The following is a 10,662-nucleotide window of genomic DNA, read 5'->3' as shown; positions in this document are numbered from 1 at the left end:
CTGTTGTGGGACAACTGGTTTAGTATGAATAGCGCTAAAAATGTACCTGCATTTATTAAATGTCAGCTAAAAGAGCAGTGACATGAAAAACCTCTGCATTTTCTGTGAAGATATTAACAGTACTTAATGTCAGTTTAGCATAACAATTATTATTTAAAATGGACTATGCTTAGCTAACAGACTAATTTCCACCACTCATGGACACGTAAGTACTAGCATCCTTGCTCCTCACATGCTCTCACTCTCTGCTATAAAGTGCGTTTGGAGGCGGAGGCGGGACCAAACCATTACATGTAAATAGAAGGGGGTGTACAAACTAGAGGCTTTGGATAATTACATTTTGGTAGAAAATAAGTTAAATTAATTGTAAATTTAGTGAGTACACTATCAATATAACATTATATTAATGTTATTATGATGATGATGAAAGGTTACTTACATTTTTTTTTCTTAATGTTCTAAAATAGTTTGGGCCCCCGTGGTGAGGGTGTTTGGGGTGGCCAATAGGGTGGCCAGGATTCAGCTCACCCCCAGCTCCGCCACTGCGTGGGGCGCTGAACTGTTCCTTTGAATCTTTTGAATTTTGATATATGATAATTACTTTCTTTCAAATTTGAAGGAGAGTGAGCAAGCATCTTGAGGAACATTCATCATTAACTCCTCCAAAAATATATAGTTTATATCAATAATAAATGAATATGTGAATCATAACAGTGATTGACAGCTGATAGGAAATAATATGATTGCTAATAGTATCATATTCATTCAGACAAACACAGATGAGACAGTTAATTAATGTACTTATTGCAGCAGTCTTCATAGATTTGGTACCCCTGCTGGGTCTAAGAGTGAAACATTACATTATTACATTACATGTCATTTGTTAGACGCTTTTATCCAAAGCGACTTACATACTTTCAGTACTGTGGGACAGTCCCCACAGGAGCAATTTGGGGTGAAGTGTCTCAGGGACACAACGACATGCTGACTGCAGTGGGACTCGAACTTGCTACCCGACACAGCCCTGACTCAAAGTCCAGCCCGCTATTCACTGAGCAACAGCTGCCCACAAACTCATTCAGTTATTGTTCAGTTCAAATTAATTAAATGATGTCTGCCACCTTATATATTTATATGTAAGGATTTACTGATGTGCCACAATAATGTCACCTATGTTATTGAGTTAAAATATTAATAGTGTGGCTTTCCAAGTTAACATTGATTGATATGACTGCGATTAAATCAGCATATACTTCTGCCAGGGGATGCCACCCATCAAAATCTCCTGCCACCCTCTTGCCACTCCATGAATATTTGTCTAGATCCGCCCCTGCCTGTGTACTCTCATGTTCAGAATAACCCAGCTTCCCCGAAATTTATTTTTGGTGTCTATCTACTGTAGTGGACATTTTTATTATATCCTGATATGTTTAAACCAAATGCTTCTCATTTCCTGAGATGTGCTGTTTTCCTCTATCTACTCTACTTCAAGGCCACAGCTGCTATATTGGTTGAGACTCACACAAAGTCACACGAGAACTTCTACAGCTCAAGGTCAGGTGTCTAATAACAATATGACCGTGTGAAGACAGATTTCTGCACTTCCCACTCTTTGCTGTATATAAGCTTTGCTTTCCTATTATATCTACGCACACCTCCTTCAGACTATCATTTACTCTGTGGAACCTGTGTCTTTATTATTATTTGTATTGTATCTATGTATTTGAAGCTTCAAATAAATAACCAGAAAGACAACTCTGTCTGATTCACCATTTATTTGTTTTTGATCACTCTGACTTGTACTCTCCAGTGTGTTGGGTCTTAGATTCCATAACAATTGGCGTTGTCGGCAGGATCTCTGCAAGTTCGATTGGGGACACCTACGGACGCTGGTGGTGGCCGGCTCCAGGATCCTCGGATTCTCCTCTACCTCGACAGAAACCGTACGGGGACGAGAGGGACCAGCGCCGGGGGTGGAACCGATTGACTTCACGAGAGTCCAACAAACTCAAAAGGCTTTCAATACTTGGTGAGATGTACAGTGTCCTAAATTGTTTAAAGTTAAGCGTAATTAAAACTCCATGACATTTATGAGAGGGATTGCTCGAAAGTAGGATATTTGGGATATCCATATATCGTAGCCTGGGTTTACGATCAGTGTTTGTGTGATTTGTACTGAGAAACAAATATCACATCATCGACGGATGGATGAAAAAATAGTGTTTTGGGTAACACTTAGAAGACTTTGTTTTGGGAGCAAAGCAGGTAGGGGACTTGTACACTCTCCTGAGGGTCCGATTGTAGATGTCATGCGAGCAAAATGGTGAAAACAGTCTGTCTAAATTAAATATCTGGACGGAAATGTTCCGATGTCCAAAGGGAGGTTTTTTGAGTACAATTAAAAAAATCAAGAACCTAAAGAATAAATTACAAGAACATGAAGATGGAATGAAGGGTACAAATAAAGTTAAAATAAAAGACTTATAGAAAAACTGGACACTCACAGAAAGTGTTTATAATACTGGGGAGTAAAAAAAAAGGCAGTTGGCCTTGGGGTATTAAAGAAAATATTAAGGTTGAAGATGAATGTGAAGAAAAGAAGGAAAATAAATTATTTCCAAAAACCATGTAAACCCCCAGACATCTCTGTGTCCTTCCATTGCAGGCCTGAATGACCTCTCCTCGACTGGGTATCCTTTCCCTCCCCGGGGTACAACCCTGGCAATCCGACTGGCCCACCTCAACCACCTCCACCACCGCCACTACAAGTCCCAGCCATGCAGTCCGTCAAACTCCAAGCTCGCCACCCCCATCAGCCCCAAGTAGATGGGGACAACAGCGGGATAAACAAACCCAAGCCCAAGCAGGTGTTTGGGCACACACCTCAGTAATGCCTTTCTCAAACGGACTCACAGACACACAGCGCAAGCTACCAGAATCTGGCCGGTCACAATACCGAGGGAGAGGCAGAAGAGGTTTTCCGAGGCAGAAGACGAGAAGCAAGACCTTCATTTGACGAAAGATGTTCAAGTGGTGGCAGTGTTGAAACATTGGATTATGGGACTGCTCACAGAACACATGTAGTGGAGGCAGAGGGGGACAGCAAGGACGGGGCCATTCACAATCAGACTGACCTACACCAGATGGGGAGGAAGGGGCCCGATCGAGCGAAGACGGAAATTCAGCCAGCAGCATCTAACCAGGGAAGTGACACACACAACCACACACACACACATCATGCTATTGAAGTAATTGGAAAAGGTAGAAGACACATGTCTGTGGTTAAAGAGGGTATATATAGTTGAAATATGACAGTGAAACAGCATTTGAGAAATGTCCCACACTGACTTTGGCTGTCATGGGTGTTGATGTTCCATTTTTTTGGTTGATTCTGGGGTTACACATTCGGTGGTAAAAATAGGGCTGATTTGCCTGATTGCAAATTTAGGTGGTAGATTTATGCACTCAATAGGAGCAGCTGGGGTGACTGTAATGAGAAGTTTTTGTATCACTTCACAGTAGAGATAACGGTGATGATAGTCATACATTTCCCACATCAGTAAAAAACAGTTTTCTTTTATCATCTGTCTGCCCAATACATTTTCTGGGCAGAGATCTGATTCTCCGGTTCAGCTTAGACCTAATTTTTCCACAAATGAGGGTCTTAAAGTCCGACAGCCATCTCCTACGATTGTTCAAAAACTGGCATTTGATGATAAAGAACTGGTGAATGTGTATCAAATGGCTGCTGACATATCCTGATTCTCAGGCGTTGTTGCGTTTGACTGATCAACGTGTTTTTCCACCTGCTGTGTTCATGGAGGCTTCTCATTTGCATTATACGTGCTAACGTTGTTGATGATCCGTGTAAATGCTATGATGAGAGTTTTCCTGTTAGAATGTGTGAATGATGAGCTCATACTTAAAATTATGTATTGGAGTTTGCTGCGCAGCTGGTTCCTGTTGCTCTCACACCCACACAACACAAACTGTGTCAAATCCCAGGGGCGGTCCACACATTTCACTAGCCAGGGGCCCCACTGATAGATAGAGGGATTTGGGTCCAATCGTTAAAGATTGGGAGTCAGTCACTGATTGGGCACCTACACACACAGAATATGTCATGTACTCTATGTCACAGACGTGTATAAGATCCAAATGTGCACGAACGTAGCCGTTCTGCGCACATTGCTGTTGGTTGAGGATGATGAGGTAATTCTCATATATCTGAGCTTCCTGCCGCGCTTTCAGATATGCCATACTCACTCTGGGCAGCTCACAGATATGACGTACAGATGAAGCACTCCAGATCAGACTCAGGTGGGTGTGTCCCAGTCAAAAGCCCAGCGGATGCCAGCGGCTGGGGGTGTTGCCAAATTGATAGGGGGCGTTGCCCAATTTCCCCATTTGTTCAATTACAGGATTTAACCATGAGATGGCGCTTCATTCACAAAATACACAACTGGGTGTTGATGAACTTAGTCTGTTTGCAATTTTTGCAGCTCTGCAGTTGTGTTTTGCTGAATACTGTAGCATTTAATCACTTATTTGTTACTGTATGGTTTTCACAAGCTACTATAATGAAAAAACATCAATATTTTAGATCAAATAAAGTATATAGTTTGCTTTATGCAGTATATTTCTTGTAATATTGTTGGGGTGTTTTTACAGAGTACAGTAGATTGAAGTAAATCAACTTATACATTAAGATAAGATAAGATGGACCTTTATTAATCCCCGTGGGGAAATTCAGTAGTTCAAACAGCAACAGGGTGAGAGTGAAAAACAGGACAGCACAGATTCACACAGATTAATAAAATCAAAAAATAAGATGAGCGATAAAAATAATAATAATGAGAAACTATGAAATAAGAAATGAATAAAACTAAAATATAATTATCATATCATGTATTATAATGTATTGTATTATTAAGTAATATCATACATTAACCCCATTATAGAAGATGCCACATTGAATGGATGAACACATTTATGCATCAATAATTACAACAGAGTATTTCTAAATACAAGTTGTAAAAATACTTATATGTATTTAATATTAACCCTTTGGAGTCAACCGTCACGCCGGCGTGATCAGATCACATGACCTGTGCCGCATAATAACAACAGTCCGGACAACATTGCCGTGTGTTTCTGTCGAAAGTACTGGCTTGAAACTATATCCCAGTCTATGTTTCATGCAAAAAGACCCAGTAAACACGGAGAGACGATGATATAAAGTTAATACATTTCAAAAGTATGAAAAATGGAAGCACATATTTGAATATATTCGCCGCATTTGATCATTTTACGAAACGGAAAATACTGGAAACTGTAGATCCTGCTCAACAGGATGTATATGTGTATTTCTGGTCGAAAGTACTGGCTTGAAACTAATGCCAGTCTTTGTTTCATGCAAAAAGACACAATAAACAGACAAAAATAAACACGGACATACGATGATATAAAGTTAATACAAATATATTTCAGAAGTATGAATAATGGAAGCACATATTTTAATATCTTCGCCGTATTTGATAATTTTACGAAACGGAAAATACTGGAAACTGTAGATTCTGCTCAACAGGATGTATTTACCAGGGAGGGGGGTGAGGTAATCAGGTAAACGGAGTGATACGAAACGAGACGAAAAGAGACGAAGAGGGACGGCGGGAACCGAAGAGAGACGGCGGGAAATGAGAGAGACGAAGATATACGAAGACAGGCGGCGGGAGACGAAGAGAGACGGCGGGAGACTGGATTGAAGTAAAGTGACAGACAAACATTGAGAATTTAGATATAGTTAGATAGATTTAGAGTTTTGAAGATTCAACTATGATGAAGAGAACTCTGAACATGAGTCAAGCTTTAAGCTTGTTTTTTGACATGGAGGAGGAGGAATCTGTGATGTTGCCCTCTGTGTCGTATTGACAGAAACCGCTTTGAAGCGTGGCACAGATAAAGACAGAAAAAACTGATTTTTGTACATAATGTGTATATATATATATTTGTATTATATTTGTAATAACACTTTTGCCTTATCAGAATGAAATCCCATGCTACCTCAATCAAACTTTCACATTATCATAGTGACATCCCATGTATATATTTCCAGCTTTTAAATAGTTTCGTTGTGTATGTTTGTGTTACCTATGAAAAATAATATCATTTTCAAAATCTGTTTTTACGTTTTTTTTGTGATTTTGGGTCCAAAATATTCATATAGTAGAAGATCACTGCTCTAAACAAAGTCAAAAATCCTACATCCAAAGGAAATAAATATAATTAATTATGATGAATACGTTAAGTCTTGTTCATTGTTTTTCACTTTTATTAAATGTTTGATATTTCCGGTGGAAATGGTGGACTATCGGACATTCAAAATGCAGCATATTTTCACTCTTACACACATATATTCTCCTTTTACATACATACATTTTCACTCTCACACACATATATTCTCCTTTTACATACATACATTTTCACTCTCACACACGTATATATACTCACACATTCATACATTTGCTCTCATATTATCATATTTCAATGCACACATTCATATATTGTCACTCACACATTCATGCATTTTGTTCTCATATTCATATAATTTAATGCTCATATTTATACATTTTGCTCTCATGCGAAATCTACTAAAACAAAGTATGTCATGGTAGTGGTCAGCTGTTAAACACAAAAGTGTATCTTAAGGGCTGTAAATATAATAAGCCTGTTGTCAATTTTAGACACAGGCTTATTATATTTACAGCCCTTAATAACATTCATTTTCTGGACTCAATGTGTGTCTTGGCCGTTTTCTTTGTTCCAAGCAAACGAGTGCTTTTTGTTTTGAAATCACTTCCGCGAGTTTCGCGGGCCTCCCCCCTCGCTCCACTGACCATTAGACCATTTAGTAAGGTAACAAGCAAAAAGGCAAAAACGCCTCTCAGACGCTCTTCCGTTTACTTTTTTAATAAAGAAAAATAAATGGTCCGTAGATACACGGACTCATATAGCCTATGTATACTGTAAGGAGAATGTATGTGCGTGAGAGGACCAGTATGAATTACGGGATAGAAATATGCAAACACAAACCTACAGACTGGGGGATGGGAAATCACAGGAGTGGGGGGGGGGGGGGGGGGGGGGGGGAGAGCTGTGGAATGTGACCCTTGGGAGAATTCCTCCACACATTCCGATGGCCAATTCGTTTTAAACAAAGAGTTCGCAACACAGGACAGCATAGGCAACATGGGGGGTGGGGGCTGGTGAACGGTCTGGTCAATGTTTGTAAACACATCCTCAGGATGTGTCCTAATCAGGAGCCGGGTAAATGAGAGACTGAGGAGCCCCCGAAAAACAGATCCCGAAATAGCTCGTCCTGGTTTCCGCAGCAGATAGGCCTACAGTATGGTGTCTGTTATGTCAGTCATTTTAAATAAAACGTTGAAAACTGAACTTGAAAATTGTTTCCTCTTTTTATTTTATTTATCATTTTCGGGACGGGGAGACGTGTGTGATTAAAAATTAATTTGCAGAAATGTAAAGTGATCTAACTAAGTTCTATTCATATTCTTGACGGGAAGAGCAGTGTAAATGGGTGGCCATATGCATTTGAAAAGCAATATAAATCACACAGTTATTATACAATAGGCTATAAAAGCACCATCGATAACCATTACCTTTCTCCAATTCAAACTTTGGACAGGAAAAAAGGAAGGTGTACATGGTTGGGCTATACTGTAGGCCCAGGGGCAGCGGGTGCTGTAGGCTAGGGAAGGCTAAGCCTTCCCAAATATTTGTGTAACTGCATCCTGGTAAAATAAAAATATAATGTCTTTGACATTAGCGCTGCTATGCAGCCACCTGTGCCCTGTACCACGAAGCCAGTTCAACAGACCCTGGATATGCTTGAGTTATCTTAACTAACCCTAACAAACGCGATCTCGCTAAACGGCGCTACGGCGCTGGTTATCAACTCCGTAAATCAAGCCAGGGTTTCTCTCTCCAGCTGAGAACGCATTCACGTGAAAGGGGCGGGGTTAGCTACATTTGACCAATCACAAACAGGGACAAGTGTACTGACAGCGCAACATCATACTTCATTAATGAAAAGTAAACTAATATTAGACAAATCTGAACTTTAAACATCCATGATGACTTAAACATATAATCCAGGATACAAGCCACATAGTTGCACCTGCAAGGAGAATACAGAACAACTCGTTAAAAAATAAACTACCGAGTGTTTGAAAGCGTAAGTTTTATGATACTGCCCCATCTAAAACACGAGGGAGATCTGACTTTATTACATTTGAGTTGAGTGTTTTGTCAACTTAATGTGTTGCTTAAAATAATACGTCTGCATACAGTATATGTGACAATGTAACTAAGTGTTGCACGGCCAGATACGGCTCGAGAAGCTGACTCAGATAAGGAAATATTGTGATATCGATGTGAGATCGATGATCTGATTGATGATGTGATGTCAGTGTGATATGAATGATAAGTGCGACACGTCGGCGTCTTCTCTGCATACGGCAGTTTAAACTGCATTTCCTTTTTCCTCTAATATGACTTGATAGATTTAAACTCCGCACACTGAGCTCTGATCGGTCAGCAGGCGGTGCTTTCACTGAGTTGATCTCTTTTCTATAGACGCCGGAGGCGGGCAGCGTAAGATGAAAAAAAGTTATTTAGCCTTCTGTAGAGTTATATTTGTATTTATTCATGTTAGCAAACTATGGATAAGCTTAAAATGGGAATAATTTGGGTAAAACTGTGAGCTGGATATGGGGCCTGTTGACATGTGTTTTTGAGGACAAAGGAAGATGGGGGAAGGTGAGAGCATGTCCTGATTTGCATTCAACTTAGAACGAGCTACAGTGGTTGTGATATTAAGAGAGGTTCCTTGGGTTTCTCTGGTGGTTATCAATAGTAGCAGTTAAATGAATACTGTTCAAACAATACCTGTGTTTGTGTTTTATATTGATTTCTCTGTTTTATCCTTTCATAAATGTAAGGACTACAAATGGCTATAAACATTCTGGGCTGGTTGGAGTAAATAGGGTTTTATTGCTCTGTGGGGGAGGTGTGGGTATGCAGGCCTTGAGACCTTTTGGTTGTAAGGTGAGCCTGTTTGGTTTCCTGCTGGCCAGTGTTGCGTCTCCCAATGAGATGACCTGAAAAGATGACCAGCTGACCTAAACCCTAACCCCTCCTTCTTGCTCTGGTATATCTCCGGTGGATCCCTGGCGTTCGCTCTCTTCTTCACATGCTGCCCTCGGGTGATAAGTAGCTCTGCAGTATGCGAACCAGTGCAGGAGTAAGCCGGCATTACTCCTTAAGCATTACAATATAACTGTAATATATCATGTTGTATTGTAATGATTGTATTGCATTGTCATATTGCCATTAAAGTAGATTATTGTTAACGGTTACTTTGTAGATATGGATTCCTTCCTGTATTATAACCAGCTTCATAGGAACGCGCGGAGATTTGAAAAGCGGACCAGTTATCCCTTCAAATCTCCAACAAAATGGTGACCCTGACGTGATATAACGAAGCTGAGGAAGAATTCAGACGCTTTCAAACATCTCAGACAATCAGCAGGACTCTGCAACTTTGCAGATAAGGTAAGCAGACGATGAAAATCGCCTGTATACGCTAAAACTTTAGGATTGTCTGTAGGCGTTTCACAGTGTTTTTAAAGTTTAAATGGAATATACAATGCATATTTTACTATGTTAGGAAAGTTATATACAAAACGTAAACGTTGATCGACAGGTAGACGAAGTCCTGCGTGACGTAAAATAGAGCAGTTTGGCGTGGATCTGCAGGTAGATTATTCCTGAGTGGCGTGGAGATGGTGCAGTTTGTTTGAATGCGAGGTTTGATTCCTGCACGGCAAAACCTGGAAACTCGATATATCAGATCGAGTCGCCGTTTAAAACTGGGGTTTAAATAACAGACCAATGCTAAAAGCTTAAAGCAGAGTCTGTTATATTACATCGGGAGGAGAGCGTTTCCCTTTGTCTGGAAACTTCTGCTGCTGCCATCTAGTGGCTGAAAGGGGGTATCACACCCTTGAAACTTCTGCTGCTGCCATCTAGTGGCTGAAAGGGGGTATCACACCCTTGAAACTTCTGCGAGCTTAGAGTTTAATCATTACATTGCTGGCCGGTATTGAAGACGGGAAGCACGTTCCCAGTATATTAATTAGAACTGATTTTGGAAAACTGGTACAAAACAATAAGGGATTGAACATTTTTTACAACGACAGCACCAGGAGATGAGTAAACTCAACAATCTGTAGAGTGTAAATACATTGTGCAAAACACATTTACACTCGAACTGTTTGCACATCATAGACAAGGAATTTAGACAATATAAATAAATGTTAAGACATAGGCCTACACTTGATTCAAATTTCATTACTGTGATCCGATTGGTGTGCTCTGCAGGTTTACTATTGTTCGAAGTAACAGTGGGATTTAAAATAAGAGAAGATATGGAGAATGTTCTTTCATAGTGTGTGGAATATGTGATGCTGGAAACATGTAAGTATTTCAGAGTTGTGTTGGGTAAATATGTAACAATGGATGAAACCATTTTTGGAGTGAGTTTTTGTAATATCATAAGTAGACATTAATTATGTTGTTTAC

This window comes from Gymnodraco acuticeps, unplaced genomic scaffold (assembly GCF_902827175.1).
Source record: "Gymnodraco acuticeps unplaced genomic scaffold, fGymAcu1.1, whole genome shotgun sequence".
Lineage (NCBI taxonomy): Eukaryota > Metazoa > Chordata > Actinopteri > Perciformes > Bathydraconidae > Gymnodraco > Gymnodraco acuticeps.
Note: the sequence above shows the minus strand (reverse complement) of the source record.